Raw genomic sequence first — 12289 nt, forward strand, 5'->3', positions numbered from 1 at the left:
TATTCGAAAAAGGGCGATGCTTCGAGAAGGATTTCTATAATCTCTTTTGAAGAATGGCTGGTTGGATATGGTAATGGAGAGTTGCTGGAATCCATAGGACAGGAGGGCAGAGAGTGCAGCTAATCTTTGTTGGGGTTTATTCATCGTTCCTGTGTTCTGGTTCAGTTAGTGGAGAGATACATTGCAGCTCTCCACAGGACTGTGTTTAGAATTCCTGACATTACTGAGATCAGTTGATAATGTAATTAACATCCCTTTGCAATTAAAAATCCCAAATGCAAAACGCAGCAAATATCCTGATAGCGGATTGCAGCCATACCTTTACGCACTAACTCTTAACTGTTTAGGCTAATTTTAATTCAGCTATGATTGTATGACTTGTGAAGCTTGGATCGTATTCCTTGGAGCAGAGAAAGTTGATGGGGAAACAAACAGCGCCATCTTAGATTTATATCACGTATTTCGTGCAATCCAATATTCCAAGACACTTCACAGGAACTGTACAAATCAAATTACGACACCAAACTGCATGGTGCGAATTGGTCCAGGTGACAAAAAGATTCTCAATTAGAATCATAGAACCCCTACAGTGCAGAAGGAGGCCATTCGGCCCATCGAGTCTGCACCAACCACAATCCCACCCAGTCCTTCTCCCCACAGCCCCATGCATTTACCCTAGCTAATCCCCCTGACACTAAGAGGCAATTTAGCATGGTCAATCCACCTAACCCGCACATTTTTGGACTGTGGGAGGAAACCGGAGCACCCGGAGAAACCCACACAGACACGGGGAGAACGTGCAAACTCCACATAGACAGTGACCCAAGCCGGGAATTGAACCCAGGGCCCTTGCGCTGTGAGGCAGCAGTGCTAACCACTGTGCCACCGAAGGGTTGATCAAAGAGGTCGTTTTTAAATGTCTTAAAGGAGGAAAGTAGGGAGGAAAAGTGCAGGGAAGGAATTCCAGAGCTCGGGGCCCAGGCAACTTGAAGACAGGACCAGCAATAGATCATAGAATCATAGAAACCCTACAGTGCAGAAAGAGGCCATTCGGCCCATCGAGTCTGCACCGACCACAATCCCACCCAGGCCCTACCCCCACATATTTACCCGCTAATCCATCTAACTACACATCTCAGGGACAATTTTTAACCTGGCCAATCAACCTAACCCGCACATCTTTGGACTGTGGGAGGAAACTGGAGCACCCGGAGGAAACCCACGCAGACACGAGGAGAATGTGCAAACTCCACACAGACAGTGACCCGAGCCGGGAATCGAACCCGGGACCCTGGAGCTGTGAAGCAGCAGTGCTAACCACTGTGCAATGGTGGAGCAATTTAAATCGGCCATGCACAGATTCGAGGAGTGCCATTATCTTGGAGAGTTGTAAGGTTGGAGGAGATTACAGAGCAAGGAAGGGGAGAGGCCACAGATGGATTTGAAAACGTTCTAACTTTGGCATCTAAGTTTTTGAATTCTCTTGCTATACTTCTCTGTTCCACTCTCCTTTTAGATGCTTAAAATCTACTTCTTTAACTGAAACATTTAGTCATCTTTCCTAATATCTCGATTGGCTTTGTGTCAAAGCTGTTTGATGCTTCTGTACATGAGCATGGACAACACTGGGTGACGCAGTGGTTAGCGCTGCTGCGTCACAGCGCCAGGGACCCGGGTTCGATTCCTGGCTTGGGTCACTGTCTGTGCGGATTCTGCACGTTCTCCCTGTGTCTGCGTGGGTTTCCTCCGGGTGCTCCGGTTTCCTCCCACAGTCCAAAGATGTGAGGGTTAGGTGGATTGGCCATGCTAAATTGACCCTAGTGTCAGGGGCATTAGCGGGGTAAATATGTGGGGTTACGAGAATAGGGCCAGGGTGGGATTGTGGTCAATGCAGACTCGATGGGCCAAATGGCCTCCTTCTGCATTGTAGGTGCCGTGGATTCATAGAATCCCTATTGATAATTAATGAGAGCAATCAATCTATTATCAATATGTCTACAACAGACTCAGACATAATGTGAAGAAACCAATATCATCAGAAAAATAGATGACTTGATCCAACATTTAAAACGGTCAGGCAGCATTGAGGAGAGAGTTAACATTTCAGAATGACCTCCTCATTCGTCTTGTACTGTGCCCACTTTGTCTGCTGTGTTTGAGTTTGTTACTTTTGAAGTAAAGTTTCTCATATCATTTATTGGCTTTAAAGTGCTTGGGATCTTTTGGACCTGTGAAAGGTGCTATATTATGTTTATTACTTCAACCTCTACTTATAACGGTCAAAATGCTCTTTACACTCAAACAAGCAGTGGAAGGGTGGGGATCTGTAGGGGTATTTTTCATGCTAAAGTGAATTTGAAGCAAGTTTTCACATGCATGCCATTCCTCTTTGGTAGACTCCAACATTTTATTGAATTGTTGAACAAGTAAAAACAAGGCTTTGTGCGTGGTAGGTCATGTTTGACCAATCTATTAGACTTTTTCAAGGAGGTTACTAGGAAAGTGGATGAAGGGAAGGCGGTGGATGTTGTCTACCTGGATTTCAGCAAGGCCTTTGACAAGGTCCCTCATGGGAGGTTAGTTAGGAAGGTTCAGTCACTGGGTATACATGGGGAGGTAGTAAATTGGATTAGACACTGGCTCAATGGAAGAACACGGTAAGAAGTCCCACAACACCAGGTTAAAGTCCAACAGGTTTATTTGGTAGCAAATACCATAAGCTTTCGGAGCACTGCTCCTTCGTCAGATGCAGTGGAAATGTGCTCTCAAACAGTGCAAACAGACAATATCAAGTTGCAGAATACTGGGATATTGTCTGTTTGCACTGTTTGAGAGCACATTTCCACTGCATCTGACGAAGGAGCAGTGCTCCGAAAGCTTATGGTATTTGCTACCAAATAAACCTGTTGGACTTTAACCTGGTGTTGTGAGACTTCTTACCATGTTCACCCCAGTCGAACGCCGGCATCTCCACATCAATGGAAGAAGCCAGAGAGTGGTTGTGGAGGATTGCTTCTCTGAGTGGAGGCCTGTGACTAGTGGTGTGCTGCAGGGATCGGTGTTGGGTCCATTGTTGTTTGTCATCTATATCAATGATCTGGATGATAATGTGGTGAATTGGATCAGCAAATTTGCTGATGATACAAAGATTGGAGGTGTAATGGACAGTGAGGAAGGTTTTCAAAGCTTGCAGAGGGATTTGGACCAACTAGAAAAATGGGCTGAAAAATGGCAAATGGAATTTAACGCAGACAAGTGTGAGATATTGCACTTTGGAAGGACAAACGAAAGTAGAACAGGGTAAATGGTAGGACTCTGAAGAGTGCAGTTGAACAGAGGGATCTGGGAATACAGGTACAGAATTCCCTAAAAGTGATGTCACAGGTGGATAGGGTCGTAAAGAGTGCCTTTGGTACATTGGCCTTTATAAATCGGAGTATCGAGTATAAAAGTTGGAGTGTTATGGTAAGGTTATATAAGGCATTGGTGAGGCTGAATTTAGAGTATTGTGTACAGTTTTGGTCACCTAGTTACAAGAAGGATGTAAATAAGGTTGAAAGAGTGCAGAGAAGATTCACAAGGATGTTGCCAGGACTTGAGAAGCTGAGTTACAGAGAGAGATTGAATACGTTGGGACTTTATTCCCTGGAGCGCAGAAGAATGAGGGGAGATTTGATAGGGGTGTATAAGATTTTGATGGGTATAGATAGAGTGAATGCAAGCAGGTTTTTTCCACTGAGGCTAGGGGAGAAAAAAACCAGAGGGCATGGGTTAAGGGTGAAAGGAGAAAAGTTTAAAGGGAATATTGGGGGGGCTTCTTCACGCAGAGTGGTGGGAGTGTGGAATGAGCTGCCAGATAAAGTGGTAACATTTAAGAAAAACTTGGACGGGTTAATGAATGAGAGGGGTGTGGAGGGATATGGTCCAAATGCAGGTCAGTGGGATTAGGCAAAAAATGGTTCGGCACAGACAAGAAGGGCCAAAAGGCCTGTTTCTGAGCTGTAATTTTCTATGGTTCCAAGTACAAAGGGTTGTCAATGTAACCCAATCCATCACGCAAACCAGCCTCCCATCCATTGACTCTGTCTACACTTCCCGCTGCTTCGGAAAAGCAGTCAGCATAATCAAGGACCCCATGCACCCCGGACATTCTCTCTTCCATCTTCTTCTGTTGGGAAAAATATACAAAAGTCTGAGATCATGTACCAACTGACTCAAGAACAGCTTCTTCCCTGCTGCCTCATATTAAGTTGATCTTTCTCCACACCCTAGCTATGACTTCCACAATATATTCTGCACCCTCTCCTTTCCTTCTCCCCTATATACTCTATGAACGATATGTTTTGTCTGAATAGCGTGCAAGAAACAATGCTTTTCACTATGTACCAATACATGTGACAATAATAAATCAATTCAAAAATACAATGCAGAAAGAAATCATTTGTCCATTCCTGCCAGTTCCGGCTCCTTGGTGGAGCTAGCTAACTAATCACACTTGCTGGTTCTATCTTCATAACCATGCCAGGTTTTTTTCTCCTGCAGGTGTTTATCCAGTTTCCTTTTGAAAATTATTGTTGAATCTGTTTCCATTGCTGTTGCAGGTGGTGCATTCCAGATTATTATAACTTATTCTTAAAAGTTTCCTCTGGTTCCTTTACTATTCCCTGCTCTCTGGCCACTGACTGTTCCGTCACAAGAGAGAGTTTCTCCTTATTTACATTCCCTTAATCAGTCATAATATTGACTAGCTCGATCAAGTCTTCTCTTAACTTCGCCTGGCCTGAGAGGTATCCCCACATCTCCAGTTTCTTTGCCTAACTGAAGGCCCTCATTCCTAAATCTCCTCTGAACACTCTCCAGCGTTTTCACGTTCTCCCCAAAATATGGTGCCGAAAATTGAATATGCCACTCCAGCAGGGGCCCTAACCAGAATCATTGAATTGTTACAGTGCAGAAGGAGGCCATTCGGCCCGCATCAGCTCTCCAAATGGGGAGGTGATGGCCGAGTGGACTATTAATCCATCAACTCAGCTAATGTTCCGGGGACCTGGGTTCAAATCCTGCCACGGCAGATGATGGAATTTGAATTCGATAAAAAAAAATCTGGAATTAAGAATCTACTGATGACCATGAAACCATTGTCGATTGTCGGGAAAACCCATTTGGATCACTAATGTCCTTTAGGGAAGGAAATCCGCCGCCCTTACCCGGTCTGGCCTACATGTGACTCCAGAGCCACAGCAATGTGGTTGACTTTCTACTGCCCTCTGAAATGGCCTAGAAATCATAGAAATCATAGAAACCCTACAGTGCAGAAGGAAGCCATTCGGCCCATCGAGTCTGCACCGACCACAATCCCACCCAGGCCCTACCCCCACATATTTACCCGCTAATCCCTCTAACCTACGCATCCCAGGACTCTAAGGGGAAATTTTTAACCTGGCCAATCAACCTAACCCGCACATCTTTGGACTGTGGGAGGAAACCGGAGCACCCGGAGGAAACCCACGCAGACACGAGGAGAATGTGCAAACTCCACACAGACAGTGACCCGAGCCGGGAATCGAACCCAGGACCCTGTAGCTGTGAAGCAGCAGTGCTAACCACTGTGCTACCGTGCCGCCCATCCTAGCGAGCCATCCTTACCTGGTCTGGCCTACATGTGACTCCAGAGCCATAGCAATGTGGTTGACTCTCAACTGCCCTTGGGCAACTAGGGATGGGTAATAAATGCTGGCCAGCCAGTGACACCCATGTCCCACAAATTAATAAAAACAAATGAGCATCATGACTTGGTGCCATTCCCTTACCTTTTCCCCACACCCCGGAACATTGTTTCTATTCCAGTAATCGAAGAAGCAATTCCATGTGTTTCCCAACTGGAATCATGGATGTACAGGGATATCCACTGCTTGCTGAAGTCCAGGACTGAGGCGTTCAAGTCAGGCGACCCTGACCTATACAGGAAATCCAGATATGACCTACGGAGATCCATCAAAGATGACAATTTTCACAGTAATTTCACTGCAGTGTTAATGTCAGCCTACTTGTGACATGAATAAATAAACTTAAACTTCGTAAGAAGTCTCACAACACCAGGTTAAAGTCCAACAGGTTTATTTGGTAGCACGAGCTTTTGGAGCGCTGCTCCTTCATCACATGGGGCAATGCTCCGAAAGCTCGTGCTACCAAATAAACCTGTTGCACTTTAACCTGGTGTTGTGAGACTACTTACTGTGCTTACCACAGTCCAACGCCGGCATCTCCACATCAAAACTTAAAAGACAGTACCGGACCAGGCTGGAGTTCCAGGCTAGCCACACAGACTCCCACCGACTATGGCAAGGTCTGCAAGACATAACCGGCTACAAGATGAAGGAACAGATTACAAGATGAAGGCACGTAGAATCACCGGCAACAATACACCGCTCCCCGATGAGCTCAACACATTCTATGCCCGTTTTGAGCGAGAGATCAGTGAGAGCATGCCCTCCACCCCGGAAGCCTCAGACGAACCTGTATCCAAGGTCACTGTCGCAGACGTCAGATCAGCCTTTTCAAAAGTTAACCCATGGAAAGCGACTGGCCCGGATGGGGTACCTGGACGAGCAGTCAGATCCTGCGCAGACCAGCTGACGGGGGTATTCACAGACATCCTTCTCCTTACACCAATCTGAGGGCCCTGTCTGCTTCAAGAAGATGACCATTATCCCGGTACCGAAGAAAAGCCAGGCAGTATGCCTTAATGACTATCATCTGGTTGCTCTGACATCCATCATTGTTTGATTTATTATTGTCACATGTATTAGCATACAGTGAATGTGTTGTTTCTTGTGTGCTATACAGACAATCGAAAGGTTAGTCATCGTCAATCTGGACTCCCAGACTGCCTGGATCCACTACAGTTTGCCTATCGCAGCAACAGGTCCACAGCAGACGCCATCTCCCTGGCCCTACACTCAACCCTGGAACACCTAGATAACAAAGACACCTGTGTCAGACTCCTATTGACTGCAGTTCAGCCTTCAACACCATTTATTCCCACGAAACTCATCTCCAAACTCCGTGGCCTGGGCCTCGGCTCCTCCCTCTGCGACTGGTTCCTGAACTTCCTAACCCACAGACCACAATCAGTAAAGATAGGCAACAACACCACCTCCACGATCATCCTCAACACAAGGCTGTGTTCTCAGCTCCCTACTATACTCCTTATACACCTATGACTGTGCGGCCAAATTCCCCTCCAATTCGATTTTCAAGTTTGCTGACGACACCACCGTCGTGGGTCGGATCTCAAACAATGACGAGACAGAGTACAGGAAAGAGAGAATCTGGTGAACTGGTGCGGCGACATTAATCTCTCCGTCAATGTCAACAGAATGAAAGAGATAGCCATCGACTCCAGGAAGCGTAGTGGAGAACATGCCCCTGTCTACACCAAAGGGGATGAAGTGGAAATGGTCGAGAGCTTCAGGTTTTTAGGTGTCCAGATCACCAACGATCTGTCCTGGTCCCTCCATGCCGACACTATAGTTAAGAAAGCCCACCAATGCCTACTTTCTCAGAAGGCTAAGGAAATTTGGCATGTCCCCTACAACTCTCCAACTTTTACAGATGCACCATAGAAAGCATTCTTTTTGGTTGTATCACAGCTTGGTATGACTCCTGCTCTGCCCAAGACTGCAAGAAACTACAAAAGGTCGTGAATGTAGCCCAATCCATCACGCAGACCAGCCTCCCATCCATTGACTCTGTCTACACTTCGCGCTGCCTCAGAAAAGCAGCCAGCATAATTAAGGACCCCATACACCCCGGACATTCTCTCTTCCACCTTCTGCCAACAGTAAAAAGATACAAAAGTCTGACTCAAGAACAGCTTCTTCCCTGCTGCTGACTTTTGAATGGACCTATGTCATGTTAAGTTGATATTTCTCATCACCCTTGCTATGACTGTAACACTACATTCTGCACTGTCTCCTTTCCTTCTCTATGTACGGTATGCTTTGTCTGTATAGCGCGCAAGAAACAATACTTTTCACTGTATGCTAATACACGTGACAAATCAAATCGACCTCCCTCCTGAATGCCTTGATTGAACCTGCCGCCACCACACTTCCAGGCAGTGCATTTCAGACCCTACCTGCTTGCTTTGTGAAAAAGCTTTTTCTCGCATCATATTTGCTACTTTTGCAAATTACTTTCAATCTGTGCCCTCTCGTTCTCGATCCTTTTCTGATTGGGAACAGTTTCTCCCCCTCTAATCTATCCATACTCCTCATGATTTTGAACATCTCTATCAAATCTCCTCTTAGCCTTCTTCTCTCCAAGGAGAATATTCCCACATCTCCAATCCTCATAATTGAAGTTTCTCATACCTGGAACCATTCTTATAAACCTCTTCTGCACTCTCTCCAATGCGTTCACATCTTTACTATAGTGTGGCGCACACAACCAGCATCCAGTATACACTGCTCCAGATGAATGGCTCATACAAGTTCATCATAACCTCCTTGCTCTTGTACTCTCTGCTGTTATTAATAAAGCCCAGAATACTACACGCTTTGTTAACTGCTCTCTCTGCCTGTCCTGCCACCTTCAATGATCAACACATATACACCCAGCTCCCTCTGCTCCTGCACCCCTTTTAGAATTTTACCTTTTATTTTATGTTGTCTCTCCATGTTCTTCCTACCAAAATGCATCACTTCACACTTCTCCACATTAAACTTCATCTGTCACCTCTCTGCCCACTCCACCAACTTGTCTATGTCCTTTTCAAGTTCTACACTGTCCTCTTCAGTTTACAATACTTTTAAATTTTGTGTCATCTGCAAATTTGGAATTGTCCCCTGTACACCAAGATGTAGATCATTAATATACATCGGGAAAAACAAAGATCCCAATACCAACCCCTGGGAACACCACGACAAATCTTCTTCCTACCTGAAAACTGTCCATTGGCCATTATTCTCTGTTTCCTATTATTCAGCCAATTTTGTATCCATGTTGCCACTGCCCCTTTTATTTCATGAGCTATAATTCTTCTCAAAAGCCTGTTGTGTGGCACGGTATCGAAAACCTTCTGAAAATCCATGTACACCACGTCAACATTGTTACCCTCATCGACCCTTTCTGTTACCTCATCAAAAAACTCCAGGTTAGTTAAATAAGATTTTCCTATTACAAATCCACACTGGCTCTTCCTAATCAACCCACATATTTCCATAAGAACATAAGAACATAAGAAATAGGAGCAGGAGTAGGCCATCTAGCCCCTCGAGCCTGCCCCGCCATTCAATAAGATCATGGCTGATCTGAAGTGGATCAGTTCCATGGATCACTTCCATGTGACTACTAATTCTATCCTGAATAATTATTTCTAGAAGCTTGCCGACTACTGATGTTAAACTGACTAGTCTGTAATTGCTGGGACTATCCTTCCAACGTTTTTGAATAAGGGCATGACATTTGCAATTGCCCAGTCCTCTGGCACTTCGGCTGAGTCTCGGGAAGACTGGAAGATTATGGCCAGTGCCCCTGCAATTTCCATTCTCACTTCTTTCAATTTCCTTGGATGTATCTCATCTGGTTCCGGTGCCTTGGCAACTTTCAGTACTGACAGTCTGTCCACAATTCCAGCTTATCAATTTTGAATCCTTCTCGGGACAGAGCTTCCTTGCCTGTCACCATGTCTTGGGTAGTATCTACCTCCTTAGTAAAGATTCTGCAAAGTATTCATTTAATACCTCAGCCATGCCCCCTGTCTCATAGAATCATAGAAAATCATAGAAACCCTACAGTGCAGAAGGAGGCCATTCGGCCCATCGAGTCTGCACCGACCACAATCCCACCCAGGCCCAACCCCCACATATTTTACCCGCTAATCCCTCTAACCTACACATCCCAGGACTCTAAGGGGCAATTTTTAACCTGGCCAATCAACCTAACCCGCACATCTTTGGACTGTGGGAGGAAACCGGAGCACCCGGAGGAAACCCACGCAGACACGAGGAGAATGTGCAAACTCCACACAGACAGTGACCCGAGCCGGGAATCGAACCCGGGACCCTGGAGCTGTGACGCAGCAGTGCTAACCACTGTGCTACCGTGCCGCCATGTGTAAATTCCTTTTCGGTCCATAAGCGGCCCTACTCCTTTGACCACCTTTTTACTATTTATTTGCTTATAGAAGACTTTTGGATTCCCCTTTATGTTGGCTGTCAGTCTTTTCTCATAATCCATCTTTGTTTCTCTAATGTGCTACTTCACCTCTTCTCTGAACCTTCCTCTTGGCTTCCAACTGTCACTGAAATCTTGCTGGTGGTTACGCAGGTGGGATCTTACAGTCCCGCTGATGGCGAGTGGTGCACTCAACAAGAAACCCCATTGACAACGCCGGGACCATAAGATCCCACCACCAGCGAGCAGTGCACTGCCATCCGCTGCCGCAGTACATGCCGCAGAGAGGGAGAAAAATCTCGCCCTATGTTTCCTACCTGACACCTGTCTTCAACACACTTCTTGTTCCTTACTGCTCTGGATTTGTTTGTCTTCCGTTCCCTTTTGCGGGAATCTGCCTTGACTGTGTCTGGACCATTTCTGTTTTGAAGGGAGTCCATTGTTCAGCTACAGTTGTTCTCGCCAACCTTTCATTCCTGGCTAACCGGCCCAGCTCTGTTCTTGCCCCGTTGAAGTTGGCTCTCCCCCAGTTAATTAATTCTACTCTGGATTGTCTATTTTCCTTTTCTATCATCCTAAATCTTACAATACAATGATCACTGTCTCCTAAATGTTTCCCCCACTGACACCTGATCTGCTTGGCCCACCTCATTTCCAAGAACCAGGTCCAACAGTGCATCCTTTCTTGTTGGATTGGACACACGGTGCTGTAGAAAATTTTCCTGAACACTAAACCGGTTATTCTAAGTGTGTTATGAATAGAATAGAATCCCCACAGTGCAGAAGGAGGCCATTCAGCCCATCGAGTTTGCAGCAACCGCAATCCCACCCAGGCCCTATCCCCACAACCCCATGCATTTATCCTAGCTAGACCCCTTGACACTAAGGGACAATTTAGCATGGCCAATCAACCTAACCCACACATCTTTGGACTGTGGGGGAAACTGGAGTACGTGGAGGAAACCCACGCAGACATGGGGAGAACGTGCAAACTCCACACAGATAGTGACCCGAGCTGGGAATTGAACTCGGGACCCTGGCGCAGTGAGGCAGCAGTGCTAACCACTGTGCCACCATTTGACAATTTTCTTTGTGTCTGGAACCCTGATCCTTGTGAAAGGATGCATAAGGAACAATGTTAACATGAGAAAAAGGCATTAATATGAGTGGACCAGCATCAGAACACATCCTGATTATCAATTGTTCTTGCAGAGGAATTGCTGCTTTCTCCCCGGAGTTTAATGATATTGTAGGGATCGAAGAATGTTCCTGTTCTCAACCCTTGTCCCACACTGCACTGCATTAAATTGGCCTTGTGCCAAAGTGCGTAACAGTTCAACAATCATTGTTTAAAAAGAAAATGATCGCTTTTACAGTGCTTGTGTACTTTGGGCTGACCTGAGATTTGGACTTTGAGATTACGCTGCATATGAAAGGCATGGGAAATTGTACTCTGTGCTGTTTCAAACACTGATGGTAACCCAGTTAATGTAACCTCCCGTTAACAAATTCAATCCTTCCCCCGCTACTTTTGAGTGCAAGGCTCCCATGACAATATTGCAAGGTCTTTCTTGCTTCTAGTCTGGACGTATAAGTTTCCAGCAAAGGCCTGTGAAACACTCTGCTTACTACAGGAAGAGCAAAAAGCAGTCTCAGTGTTGTGAGTGTGTGAAGGAAGCTGTGCACATTTCACCATAACGCTCCATTTTCCACATAAGGGGTTCGAGGAGGGAGGCAATACGTTGCCAGTCACCTACAATGACACTGCAAATGCAATTTGTTTCAGAACAATGAAAATCCATTGCTTGTAGTCCAAGATTGGCACAGTGGTTAGCACTGCTGCCTCACAGCGCCAGGGACCTGGGTTCAATTCCGGCCTCGGGTCACTGTCTGTGTGGAGTCGGCACGTTCTCCCCACCGGGTTATCCAGTTTCCTCCCACACTCTAAAGATGTGCGGGTTAGGTGGATTAGCCATGGTTACAGGTATGAGGTGGGGTGGGTGATTTGGCCCAGGTAAGATGCTCTTTCAGAGAGGGCACAGTGGATTGACCTTGCTAAATTGCCCCTTAGTGGTCTCAGATGTGTAGATTAGATGGATTAGGGGAGGGG

General features: G+C 46.0%; 1 long non-coding RNA gene across 1 annotated transcript in view; it reads right to left on the reverse strand.

The window, feature by feature from the left end:
* Positions 1 to 12289, reverse strand: part of LOC144504374 (uncharacterized) — a 58911-nt gene that overhangs the window by 40044 nt on the left and 6578 nt on the right. Inside the window, exon 2 of the long non-coding RNA XR_013499616.1 lies at positions 5811 to 5981. This is a non-coding gene — a long non-coding RNA (uncharacterized LOC144504374). The remainder of the gene's footprint in view (positions 1 to 5810; positions 5982 to 12289) is intronic.

Source organism: Mustelus asterias, chromosome 2 (genome assembly GCF_964213995.1).
Source record: "Mustelus asterias chromosome 2, sMusAst1.hap1.1, whole genome shotgun sequence".
In the NCBI taxonomy this organism is placed as follows: domain Eukaryota; kingdom Metazoa; phylum Chordata; class Chondrichthyes; order Carcharhiniformes; family Triakidae; genus Mustelus; species Mustelus asterias.